The 12,744-nt window shown below is 47.0% G+C and overlaps 1 long non-coding RNA gene across 1 annotated transcript; it reads left to right on the top strand.

Moving 5' to 3' along the window:
• Window positions 1-410: 410 nt before the first annotated feature.
• LOC127924917 (uncharacterized) lies at window positions 411-1,661 on the top strand. Its single transcript, XR_008119237.1, has 3 exons — window positions 411-675; window positions 836-889; window positions 1,259-1,661. It is a non-coding gene; the product is annotated as an uncharacterized LOC127924917 (long non-coding RNA).
• The last annotated feature ends 11,083 nt before the right edge of the window (window positions 1,662-12,744 follow it).

Raw genomic sequence — 12,744 nt, 5'->3', positions numbered from 1 at the left:
TTGGGCAGATATGTTACTGACTGGGTGAAGTGTCTTTGGGCAGATATGTTACTGACTCTGTAGTGTCTTTGGGCAGATATGTTACTGACTGGGTGAAGTGTCTTTGGGCAGATATGTTACTGACTGGGTGTAGTGTCTTTGGGCAGATATGTTACTGACTCTGTAGTGTCTTTGGGCAGATATGTTACTGACTGGGTGAAGTCGAATCAGTTGTGTTTTCTTGATATTACTGTCCAGTCAATCAGACATTACAGTGCTGAAGTTTAAGACTGTTGAAACTGTTCAGATGACATCGTAAATACTAGGTTCTCAGAGAAATACGATCACAATCATGCTAAACATCACAGACCACATGAGTAACCCTGGACAGAGGTCATGTAGCCATATAAGATCACTAACCTGTCCACTGAGGTTCTCTGGGCTGCAGTTCTATTATAGTTATCCCTCTGTTCTTGTTGCTGTTAGTGTCTCTGTTTTCTGCCTCTGTTCACAGTCCAGGTCCTGTAGACGCTCAGCAGAACAGAGTCAGGGTTCTGTATCAACAGATCTTCCTCCAGAGCTAGGTGAAGGTATCAGTCACCAGGGTTCTGTATCAACAGATCTTCCTCCAGAGCTAGGTGAAGGTATCAGTCCAGGGTTCTGTATCAACAGATCTTCCTCCAGAGCTAGGTGAAGGTATCAGTCACCATGGTTCTGTATCAACAGATCTTCCTCCAGAGCTAGGTGAAGGTATCAGTCCAGGGTTCTGTATCAACAGATCTTCCTCCAAAGCTAGGTGAAGGTATCAGTCACCAGGGTTCTGTATCAACAGATCTTCCTCCAAAGCTAGGTGAAGGTATCAGTCACCAGGGTTCTGTATCAACAGATCTTCCTCCAGAGCTAGGTGAAAGTATCAGTCACCAGGGTTCTGGATCAACAGTCTTCCTCCAGAGCTAGGTGAAGGTATCAGTCACCAGGGTTCTGTATCAATAGATCTTCCTCCAGAGCTAGGTGAAGGTATCAGACCAGGGTTCTGTATCAACAGTCTTCCTCCAGAGCTAGGTGAAGATATCAGTCACCAGGGTTCTGTATCAACAGTCTTCCTCCAGAGCTAGGTGAAGGTATCAGTCACCAGGGTTCTGTATCAATAGATCTTCCTCCAGAGCTAGGTGAAGGTATCAGACCAGGGTTCTGTATCAACAGTCTTCCTCCAGAGCTAGGTGAAGATATCAGTCACCAGGGTTCTGTATCAACAGTCTTCCTCCAGAGCTAGGTGAAGGTATCAGTCACCAGGGTTCTGTATCAACAGTCTTCCTCCAGAGCTAGGTGAAGGTATCAGTCCAGGGTTCTGTATCAACAGTCTTCCTCCAGAGCTAGGTGAAGGTATCAGTCACCAGGGTTCTGTATCAACAGATCTTCCTCCAGAGCTAGGTGAAGGTATCAGTCCAGGGTTCTGTATCAACAGATCTTCCTCCAGAGCTAGGTGAAGGTATCAGTCCAGGGTTCTGTATCAACAGATCTTCCTCCAGAGCTAACTCTCTCTCCAGTGATGGTGCTTTTCAGAGGAGCTGATCTGTTCTGTGCTGTTCTGTTATGCACATCTCTGTAGTTTGTTAGATCAGTTATTAGAGACAAACTGGTTCTGTTGTGCTCCTCTCTGTAGTCTGTTTGATCAGGTCTAACTGAGGAACTGCTACTGAGATGAGGAAACACACAGCCTGTAGCCAGCAGCACTCATGCAAATTAGAGAACAAGGAGAGAGAGAGAGAGAGAGAGAGAGAGAGAGAGAGAGAGAGAGTAGGCAGTGTGAGAGCGAGAGAGAGAAGCAGAAAAAGAGAGAGCGGAAGGGTGGGGGGATAGTATGATAGCACTGTTAGACAAAGAGTTTCAGAGCAGAAGTTGACAATATGCTGAGAATCAGGAGAGGAGAAACAGTCTAGTAGCGTGAAACATAGATAGACAGGTAGAGTATGAAAGGCAGACGAGATTTTAAAAGACAGAGAAAGATTGCAAAAGTGAAAATGTCAACAACAACCCTGACAAAATGAGGAAGTGCAGAGTAGAGTAAAGTGACAGGCTCTGAGGTATGTTTACCTTTAACTGTGTAGCTACATCCCCCCCAGCCATCTCAGCCAACCTCGGCTTACCTTTAACTGTGTAGCTACATCCCCCCAGCCATCTCAGCCAACCTCGGCTTACTTTTAACTGTGTAGCTACATCCCCCTCCCATCCATTTCAGCCAACCTCGTCTTACCTTTAACTGTAGCCAACTCATTCTACAGTATCTACCTCTACCTCATTCTACAGTATCTACCTCTACCTCATTCTACAGTATCTACCTTTATATAACTATATCTCTACCTCATTCTACAGTATCTACCTTTATATAACTATATCTCTACCTCATTCTACAGTATCTACCTCTACCTCATTCTACAGTATCTACCTCTACCTCATTCTACAGTATCTATCTTTATATAACTATATCTCTACCTCATTCTACAGTATCTACCTCTACCTCATTTTACAGTATCTACTTTTATATAACTATATCTCTACCTCATTCTACAGTATCTACCTCTACCTCATTCTACAGTATCTACCTCTACCTCATTCTACAGTAGGTACCTCTACATAACTCTACCTCATTCTACAGTATCTACCTCTATATTTCTCTATCTCATTCTACAGTATCTACTTCTATATAACTCTACCTCATTCTACAGTATCTGCCTCTATATAACTCTACCTCATTCTACAGTATCTACTTCTATATAACTCTACCTCTACCTCATTCTACAGCATCTGCCTCTAACTCATTCTACAGTATCAACTTCTATATAACTCTATCTCTACCTCATTCTACAGTAGGTACCTCTATAAAACTCTCTCTACCTCATTCTGCAGTATCTACCTCTATATAACTCTACCTCATTCTACAGTATCTACCTCTATATAACTCTACCTCCAACTCATTCTACAGTATCTACATCTATATAACTCTACCTAATTCTACAGTATCTACCTCTATGTAACTCTACCTCTAACTCATTCTACAGTATCTACCTCTAACTCATTCTACAGTATCTACTTCTATATAACTCTACCTCTACCTCATTCTACAGTATCTACCCTCATATAACTCTACAATGACTCAGTACCTGTCCTGTTCCAGCCTGCTCTACCTCCATAACACATTCTCCTCTCACTCTCCCTCTCCCTTTCTCGCCCTCTCCCTCTCTACCTCCTCCCTCTCCCTCTCTACCTCCTTCCTCTCTCTCACACACCCTCTATCCCTCTCTCGCCCTCTCTTGCACTCTCCCTCTCTATCTCTCCTTCCTCCCTCCCCTCTCCATCTCTCCCTCCTTCCTCACTCCCTCTCCATCTCTCCCTCCTCCCTCCCTCCCTCCTCCCTCCCTCCCTCCCCTCCCTCCTCCCTCCTCCCTCCTCCCTCCCTCCCTCCTCCCCTCTCTCCATCTCTCCCTCCCTCTCCATCTCTCCCTCCTCCCTCCCTCCCTCCTCCCTCTCCCCTCTCCCTCTCCCTCTCTTGGGGAGGATGTTCTCGTGGTAATAGATGGAGCAGAATAGTGGAATGGTATCAAATACATCAAACACATGGTGTGAGCCGTCCTCCCTTTAGCAGCATCCTGTGGTGTGTCGTCAAGGCTATGAGGAATACCTCTCTGCTCCATAATGTTATGCCATTCCAGACAAAAAGAACAATAGCTCAAAATGTAAGTTATTAAGCTTGAAGTGACACGCACACACCGTGTACCACGTTGTCCCAACGCGTGTAAACCTCCATCTGCCTGGCCGGCTGATGTGTGACTTTGTGGGCAGGAGGCAGTCTGTGTCTGTCTGTCTGTCTGTGTGTGTGTGTGTGTGTGTGTGTGTGTGTGTGTGTGTGTGTGTGTGTGTGTGTGTGTGTGTGTGTGTGTGTGTGTGTGTGTGTGTGTGTGTGTGTGTGTGTGTGTGTGTGTGTGTGTGTGTGTGTGTGTGTGTGTGTGTGTGTGTGACTGAGTGGGCAGAGCAATCTGCTTTCCTCTCTCTCTGATAAACAACAGTTCTCTCTGAAACATCACTATTCCTTTTCACATTGCAGGGGATATGACGGGAGGACACTGCAGAAACAGGGAATATGACGGGAGGACACCGCAGAAACAGGGAATATGACGGGAGGACACTGCAGAAACAGGGAATATGACGGGAGGACACCGCAGAAACAGGGAATATGACGGGAGGACACTGCAGAAACAGGGAATATGACGGGAGGACACCGCAGAAACAGGGAATATGACGGGAGGACACTGCAGAAACAGGGAATATGACGGGAGGACACCGCAGAAACAGGGAATATGACGGGAGGACACTGCAGAAACAGGGAATATGACGGGAGGACACTGCAGAAACAGGGAATATGACGGGAGGACACTGCAGAAACAGGGAATATGACGGAGGACACTGCAGAAACAGGGAATGTGACGGGAGGACACTGCAGAAACAGGGAATATGACGGGAGGACACTGCAGAAACAGGGAATATGACGGGAGGACACTGCAGAAACAGGGAATATGACGGGAGGACACTGCAGAAACAGGGAATGTGACGGGAGGACACTGCAGAAACAGGGAATATGACGGGAGGACACCGCAGAAACAGGGAATATGACGGGAGGACACCGCAGAAACAGGGAATATGACGGGAGGACACCGCAGAAACAGGGAATATGACGGGAGGACACCGCAGAAACAGGGAATATGACGGGAGGACACCGCAGAAACAGGGAATATGACGGGAGGACACCGCAGAAACAGGGAATATGACGGGAGGACACCGCAGAAACAGGGAATATGACGGGAGGACACCGCAGAAACAGGGAATATGACGGGAGGACACTGCAGAAACAGGGAATATGACGGGAGGACACTGCAGAAACAGGGAATGTGACGGGAGGACACCGCAGAAACAGGGAATATGACGGGAGGACACCGCAGAAACAGGGAATATGACGGAGGACACCGCAGAAACAGGGAATATGACGGGAGGACACCGCAGAAACAGGGAATATGACGGGAGGACACCGCAGAAACAGGGAATATGACGGGAGGACACTGCAGAAACAGGGAATATGACGGGAGGACACTGCAGAAACAGGGAATGTGACGGAGGACACTGCAGAAACAGGGAATATGACGGGAGGACACCGCAGAAACAGGGAATATGACGGGAGGACACCGCAGAAACAGGGAATATGACGGGAGGACACCGCAGAAACAGGGAATATGACGGGAGGACACCGCAGAAACAGGGAATATGACGGGAGGACACCGCAGAAACAGGGGATATGACGGGAGGACACTGCAGAAACAGGGAATATGACGGGAGGACACTGCAGAAACAGGGAATATGACGGGAGGACACTGCAGAAACAGGGAATATGACGGAGGACACCGCAGAAACAGGGAATATGACGGGAGGACACCGCAGAAACAGGGAATATGACGGGAGGACACCGCAGTAACAGGGAATATGACGGGAGGACACCGCAGAAACAGGGAATATGACGGGAGGACACCGCAGAAACAGGGAATATGACGGGAGGACACCGCAGTAACAGGGAATATGACGGGAGGACACCGCAGAAACAGGGAATATGACGGGAGGACACCGCAGAAACAGGGAATATGACGGGAGGACACCGCAGAAACAGGGAATATGACGGGAGGACACTGCAGAAACAGGGAATATGACGGGAGGACACTGCAGAAACAGGGAATATGACGGGAGGACACTGCAGAAACAGGGAATATGACGGGAGGACACCGCAGAAACAGGGAATATGACGGAGGACACCGCAGAAACAGGGAATATGACGGGAGGACACTGCAGAAACAGGGAATATGACGGGAGGACACTGCAGAAACAGGGAATATGACGGGAGGACACTGCAGAAACAGGGAATATGACGGGAGGACGCCCGCAGAAACAGGGAATATGACGGGAGGACACCGCAGAAACAGGGAATATGACGGGGAGGACACCGCAGAAACAGGGAATATGACGGGAGGACACCGCAGAAACAGGGAATATGACGGGACGACACCGCAGAAACAGGGAATATGACGGGAGGACGCCGCAGAAACAGGGAATATGACGGGAGGACGCCGCAGAAACAGGGAATATGACGGGAGGACACCGAAGAAACAGGGAATATGACGGGAGGACACCGCAGAAACAGGGAATATGACGGGAGGACACCGCAGAAACAGGGAATATGACGGGAGGACACCGCAGAAACAGGGAATATGACGGGAGGACACCGCAGAAACAGGGAATATGACGGGAGGACACCGCAGAAACAGGGAATATGACGGGAGGACACCGCAGAAACAGGGAATGTGACGGGAGGACACCGCAGAAACAGGGAATATGACGGGAGGACACCGCAGAAACAGGGAATATGACGGGAGGACACCGCAGAAACAGGGAATATGACGGGAGGACACCGCAGAAACAGGGAATATGACGGGAGGACACCGGAAGAAACAGGGAATATGACGGGAGGACACCGCAGAAACAGGGAATATGACGGGAGGACACCGCAGAAACAGGGAATATGACGGGAGGACACCGCAGAAACAGGGAATATGACGGGAGGACACTGCAGAAACAGGGAATATGACGGGAGGACACCGCAGAAACAGGGAATATGACGGGAGGACGCCGCAGAAAGGACACTGCAGAAACAGGGAATATGACGGGAGGACACTGCAGAAACAGGGAATATGACGGGAGGACACTGCAGAAACAGGGAATATTTATTTATTTTATTTCACCTTTATTTAACCAGGTAGGCTAGTTGAGAACAAGTTCTCATTTGCAACTGCGACCTGGCCAAGATAAAGCATAGCAGTGTGAACAGACAACACAGAGTTACACATGGAGTAAACAATTAGCAAGTCAATAACACAGTAGAAAAAAATGGGCAGTCTATATACAATGTGTGCAAAAGGCATGAGGAGGTAGGCGAATAATACAATTTTGCAGATTAACACTGGAGTGATAAATGATCAGATGGGCATGTACAGGTAGAGATATTGGTGTGCAAAAGAGCAGAAAAGTAAATAAATAAAAACAGTATAAAAACAGTATGGGAATGAGGTAGGTGAAAAAGGGTGAGCTATTTACCTATAGACTATGTACAGCTGCAGCGATCGGTTAGCTGCTCGGATAGCTGATGTTTGAAGTTGGTGAGGGAGATAAAAGTCTCCAACTTCAGCGATTTTGCAATTCGTTCCAGTCACAGGCAGCAGAGTACTGGAACGAAAGGCGGCCAAATGAGGTGTTGGCTTTAGGGATGATCAGTGAGATACACCTGCTGGAGCGCGTGCTACGGATGGGTGTTGCCATCGTGACCAGTGAACTGAGATAAGGCGGAGCTTTACCTAGCATGGACTTGTAAATGACCTGGAGCCAGTGGGTCTGGCGACGAATATGTAGTGAGGGCCAGCCGACTAGAGCATACAAGTCGCAGTGGTGGGTGGTATAAGGTGCTTTAGTGACAAAACGGATGGCACTGTGATAGACTGCATCCAGTTTGCTGAGTAGAGTGTTGGAAGCCATTTTGTAGATGACATCGCCGAAGTCGAGGATCGGTAGGATAGTCAGTTTTACTAGGGTAAGCTTGGCAGCGTGAGTGAAGGAGGCTTTGTTGCGGAATAGAAAGCCGACTCTGGATTTGATTTTTGATTGGAGATGTTTGATGTGAGTCTGGAAGGAGAGTTTGCAGTCTAGCCAGACACCTAGGTACTTATAGATGTCCACATATTCAAGGTTGGAACCATCCAGGGTGGTGATGCTAGTCGGGCATGCGGGTGCAGGCAGCGATCGGTTGAAAAGCATGCATTTGGTTTTACTCGCGTTTAAGAGCAGTTGGAGGCCACGGAAGGAGTGCTGTATGGCATTGAAGCTCGTTTGGAGGTTTGATAGCACAGTGTCCAATGACGGGCCGAAAGTATATAGAATGGTGTCGTCTGCGTAGAGGTGGATCAGGGAATCGCCCGCAGCAAGAGCAACATCATTGATATATACAGAGAAAAGAGTATGACGGGAGGACACCGCAGAAACAGGGAATATGACGGGAGGACACTGCAGAAACAGGGAATATGACGGGAGGACACCGCAGAAACAGGGAATATGACGGGAGGACACTGCAGAAACAGGGAATATGACGGGAGGACACTGCAGAAACAGGGAATATGACGGGAGGACACTGCAGAAACAGGGAATATGACGGGAGGACACTGCAGAAACAGGGAATATGACGGGAGGACACTGCAGAAACAGGGAATATCTGCATGCTAGAGTAATAGTGACAGCACGTATATTTCAATTTCAAATGCTTTCTTTATAATTTACTATATTCATTCAAATTACACATGGAGTTGTTTTTAAGTTGAAGCATAGAGTTCTGAAGTACTGTCTGAATTCCTTTCTGAATTCCTGTTCAGAAGAGTGCAGAAAAAGTTGACAATGATAATGATTGTTTATTCCACATAAGGGAATAAGCACAGCTGAGAACATGCTTCCTGAAAGTATACTTTTTCCATGTCTCAAAAAAGTATATTTAACTTAATTGCAGCCGAAGTTTTGATTGATAATATAATGTACCAGCATCCCTAGCATGCGTAGACCAGCTGACTGGTGTGTTTAGGAACATATTCAATCTCTCCTATCCCAGTCTGCTGTCCCCACATGCTTTAAGATGGCCACCATTGTTCCTGTACCCAAGAAAGCAAAGATAACTGAACGAAATGACTACCGCCCCATAGAACTCACTTCTGTCATCATGAAGTATATTTATCACAAACATAGTTAAATATATTAAAATATATGAATGAAGTATGACTTAAGTATATTTAAAAATGTTTTTTTCCCACTTGGGGTCCATGTTATTACACTACAATCAGAGGGGGCTGTGGACAATGATCAGCTAGGGAGACAACCGATTTTAAAAATGTTGATTCTATGTTTGTAATTATATTAAATATATGCAACTAATTTTCGACAAACAGGTTTCTGTGCCAATGCACCACACACATACAATAAGCAACACTGTATATTGATGACCAACTCCGGAAGCATCAACATCAGAGTTTTCAACACCACTTGGTCCTTCTGTAGCTCAGTTGGTAGAGCATGGCGCTTGTAACGCCAGGGTAGTGGGTTCATTTCCCGGGACCACCCATACGTAGAATGTATGCACACATGACTGTAAGTCGCTTTGGATAATAGCGTCAGCTAAATGGCATATATTATTATTATAATCTTGATAAAGACAAAATACATTCCTTCCTACCCTGTACCCAGTATCGAAGGCTGTACTTGACAATCTCTGAATGTCATTAAACTTTTCTCTTTCCATTCCTCAAATGGCCTGCGCACAGTTCGGATGCTGGAAATATATCAGAGTGGAGTGGACAAACATGCCCAGGTAGCATAATCAGATTAAAACATTCATTCTTAAAATGAAGTGGTGATCGTAACTGACCTAAAACAGGGAATTTTTACTAGGATTAAATGTCAGGAATTGTGAAAAACTGAGTTTAAATGTAAACTTCCGACTGTGTGGCCACATTATTATAGGAGGACGTGAGAGCATGATGATCCGCAACAGGCAGCACATCTCAATATCAGAAGATAAAATACAGCCAGACTGGCCTGCTTCTGTGTCTTTCTAAACCTTATAAAATGTCCAGAGTACTGATCCAAATGGAATGAAACATTCAACATTGTTGAATAGATGCCCAACATTCAGGGCTTTAGCATCACTATTCAAATGACATTTTCATGCAGTTTACAGACTCGATTAGGATTTTGTACTCACTTGAAAACAGTGCTATCTGCTGTCTATCACCGGACCTCTCCCCCGTCTATCACCTGACCTCTCCACTGTCTGTCACCTGACCTCTCCCCCGTCTATCACCTGACCTCTCCACTGTCTATCACCTGACCTCTCCACTGTCTATCACCTGACCTCTCCACTGTCTATCACCTGACCTCTCCACTGCCTATCACCTGACCTCTCCCCTGTCTATCACCTGACCTCTCCCCTGTCTATCACCTGACCTCTCCCCTGTCTATCACCTGACCTCTCCACTTCCTATCACCTGACCTCTCCACCGTCTATCACCTGACCTCTCCACTGTCTATCACCTGACCTCTCCACTTCCTATCACCTGACCTCTCCACCGTCTATCACCTGACCTCTCCACTGTCTATCACCTGACCTCTCCACTGCCTATCAGCTGACCTCTCCACTTCCTATCACCTGACCTCTCCACTTCCTATCACCTGACCTCTCCCTGTCTATCATCTGACCTCTCCACCGTCTATCACCTGACCTCTCCACTTCCTATCACCTGACCTCTCCCCTGTCTATCACCTGACCTCTCCCCTGTCTATCACCTGACCTCTCCACTGTCTATCACCTGACCTCTCCCCTGTCTATCACCTGTCCTCTCCACTGCCTATCACCTGACCTCTCCCCCGCCTATCATCTGACCTCTCCCCTGTCTATCATCTGACCTCTCCCCTGTCTATCACCTGACCTCTCCACTGTCTATCACCTGACCTCTCCCCTGTCTATCACCTGTCCTCTCCACTGCCTATCACCTGACCTCTCCCCCGCCTATCATCTGACCTCTCCCCTGTCTATCATCTGACCTCTCCCCTGTCTATCACCTGACCTCTCCACTGTCTATCACCTGACCTCTCCCCTGTCTATCACCTGTCCTCTCCACTGCCTATCACCTGACCTCTCCCCCGCCTATCATCTGACCTCTCTGCTGCCTATAAATAACCAAACATACTATTTTGTTTGTTTGTAACTCATTTTGTACATAATGTTTCTGCTACCGTCTCTTATGACCGAAAGGAGCTTCTGGACATCAGAACAGCGATTACTCACCTCGAATTGGACAAATAATTGTTCTTTAATGAGTCGGACGAGAAGGATTTACTCCAAACACCCAAACAGGGCCTCATCCACGTCATTCGCTGGAGAAAGAAACTGAGGTTTCGCGGAAAGAGATCGGGGGGAGGATCAGGCGACGAGTGGCTAATCTGCCTTTGCCATATGTACTGTTAGCCAACGTTCAATCACTGGAAACAAATGGGACAAACTGAAAGCACATATAGCCTACCAATGGGACATTAAAAGCTGGCGGCTGGCGGGTTATACACTCTATCGGCAGGAGAGAACAGCAGCCTCTGGTAAGACACGGGCGGTGGCCTATGTATATTTGTAAAAAACAGCTGGTGCACAATATAAAGTAAACCACACTCAGTGAGCTGTAAACGGTCATAAACAAAGAGGAAAATGCTCATTCAGAGGTGGCGCTCCTAGTGGCCGGGGACTTTAATGCAAGGAAACTTGAATCAGTTTTACCTCATTTCTATCAGCGTTCTATCGAGTTCCTAGGAAACTATGCAGTATTTTGTTTTTTTTTATGTACTATTTCTTACACTGTTACCCCAGGAAATCTGAAGTCTTATTACATACAGCCGGGAGGAACTATTGGATAAGAGCAACGTCAACTTACCAACATTACGACAAGGAATACAACTTTCCCGAAGCGGATCCTCTGTTCGGACCACCACCCAGGACAATGGATCTAATCCCAGCAGCTGACTGAAAACAACGGCGACGCAGAAGGGGCAGGCGGAGGGGTCTTCTGGTCAGCCTTCGTGAACGGGCACATTGCTCACCACTCCCAAGTATACTACTCGCCAATGTCCAGTCTCTTGACAACAAGGTAGACGAAATTCGAGACAAGGGTTGCCTTCCAGAGAGACTTCCGAGATTGTAACATTCTCCGTTTCATGGAAACATGGCTCTCTCGTGATATGTTGTCGGAATCGGTTCAGCCACCGTGCTTCTCCGTGCATTGTGCCGACAGAGATAAACACCTCTCTGGGAAGAGGAAAGGTGGGGGTGTATGCTTCATGATTAAAGACTCGTGGTGTAATCATAACATACAGGAACTCAAGTCCTTCTACTCCCGAACTAGAATTCCTTACAATGAAACGCCGGCCATTCTACCTACCAAGAGAATTCTCGTCAGTTATAGTCACAGCTGAGTACATCCCCCATCAAGCGAACACCAAGACGGCCCTCAAGGAACTTTACTGGACTCTACGTAAACTGGAAAATATATACCCGGGGTCTGCATTTATTGTAGCTGGGGATTTTAACAAAGAAAATTTGCGATCAATGTTACCTAAATTCTATCAGCATATTGATTGCACGACACATAGGGCTAATACTCTCGACCGTTACTACTCTAACTTAAGTGATGCATACAAAGCACTCCCCCGCCCTCTCTTCGGCAAATTTGACCACGACGCAATCTTGCTCCTACCGTCCTACAGGCAGAAACTCAAACAGGATGTACCAGTGACAAGAACCAATGAACGCTGACCAATCGGATGCCACAGTCCAAGATTGTTTTGATCAAGCAGACTGGAATATGTTCGGTCAGTCTCAGAAACGACATTGATCTATACGCTGACACCGTGAGTTTATAAATTGCATTAGAGATGTTGTACCCACTGTGACTTAAAACCCTAACCAGAAACTGTGGATGGATGGCGGCATTCGCGCAAAACTGAAAGTGTGAACCATCGCATTTAACCATGGAAAGAGGTCTGGAGATACGGCTGAATATAAACAGTGTAGTTATTCCCTCCAAGGTAATCAAACAA

The sequence above is a fragment of the Oncorhynchus keta genome, unplaced genomic scaffold, assembly GCF_023373465.1.
Source record: "Oncorhynchus keta strain PuntledgeMale-10-30-2019 unplaced genomic scaffold, Oket_V2 Un_contig_473_pilon_pilon, whole genome shotgun sequence".
In the NCBI taxonomy this organism is placed as follows: domain Eukaryota; kingdom Metazoa; phylum Chordata; class Actinopteri; order Salmoniformes; family Salmonidae; genus Oncorhynchus; species Oncorhynchus keta.
The sequence above is the reverse complement of the archived record's forward strand: the minus strand, read 5'-3'. Positions and strand labels throughout refer to the sequence as shown.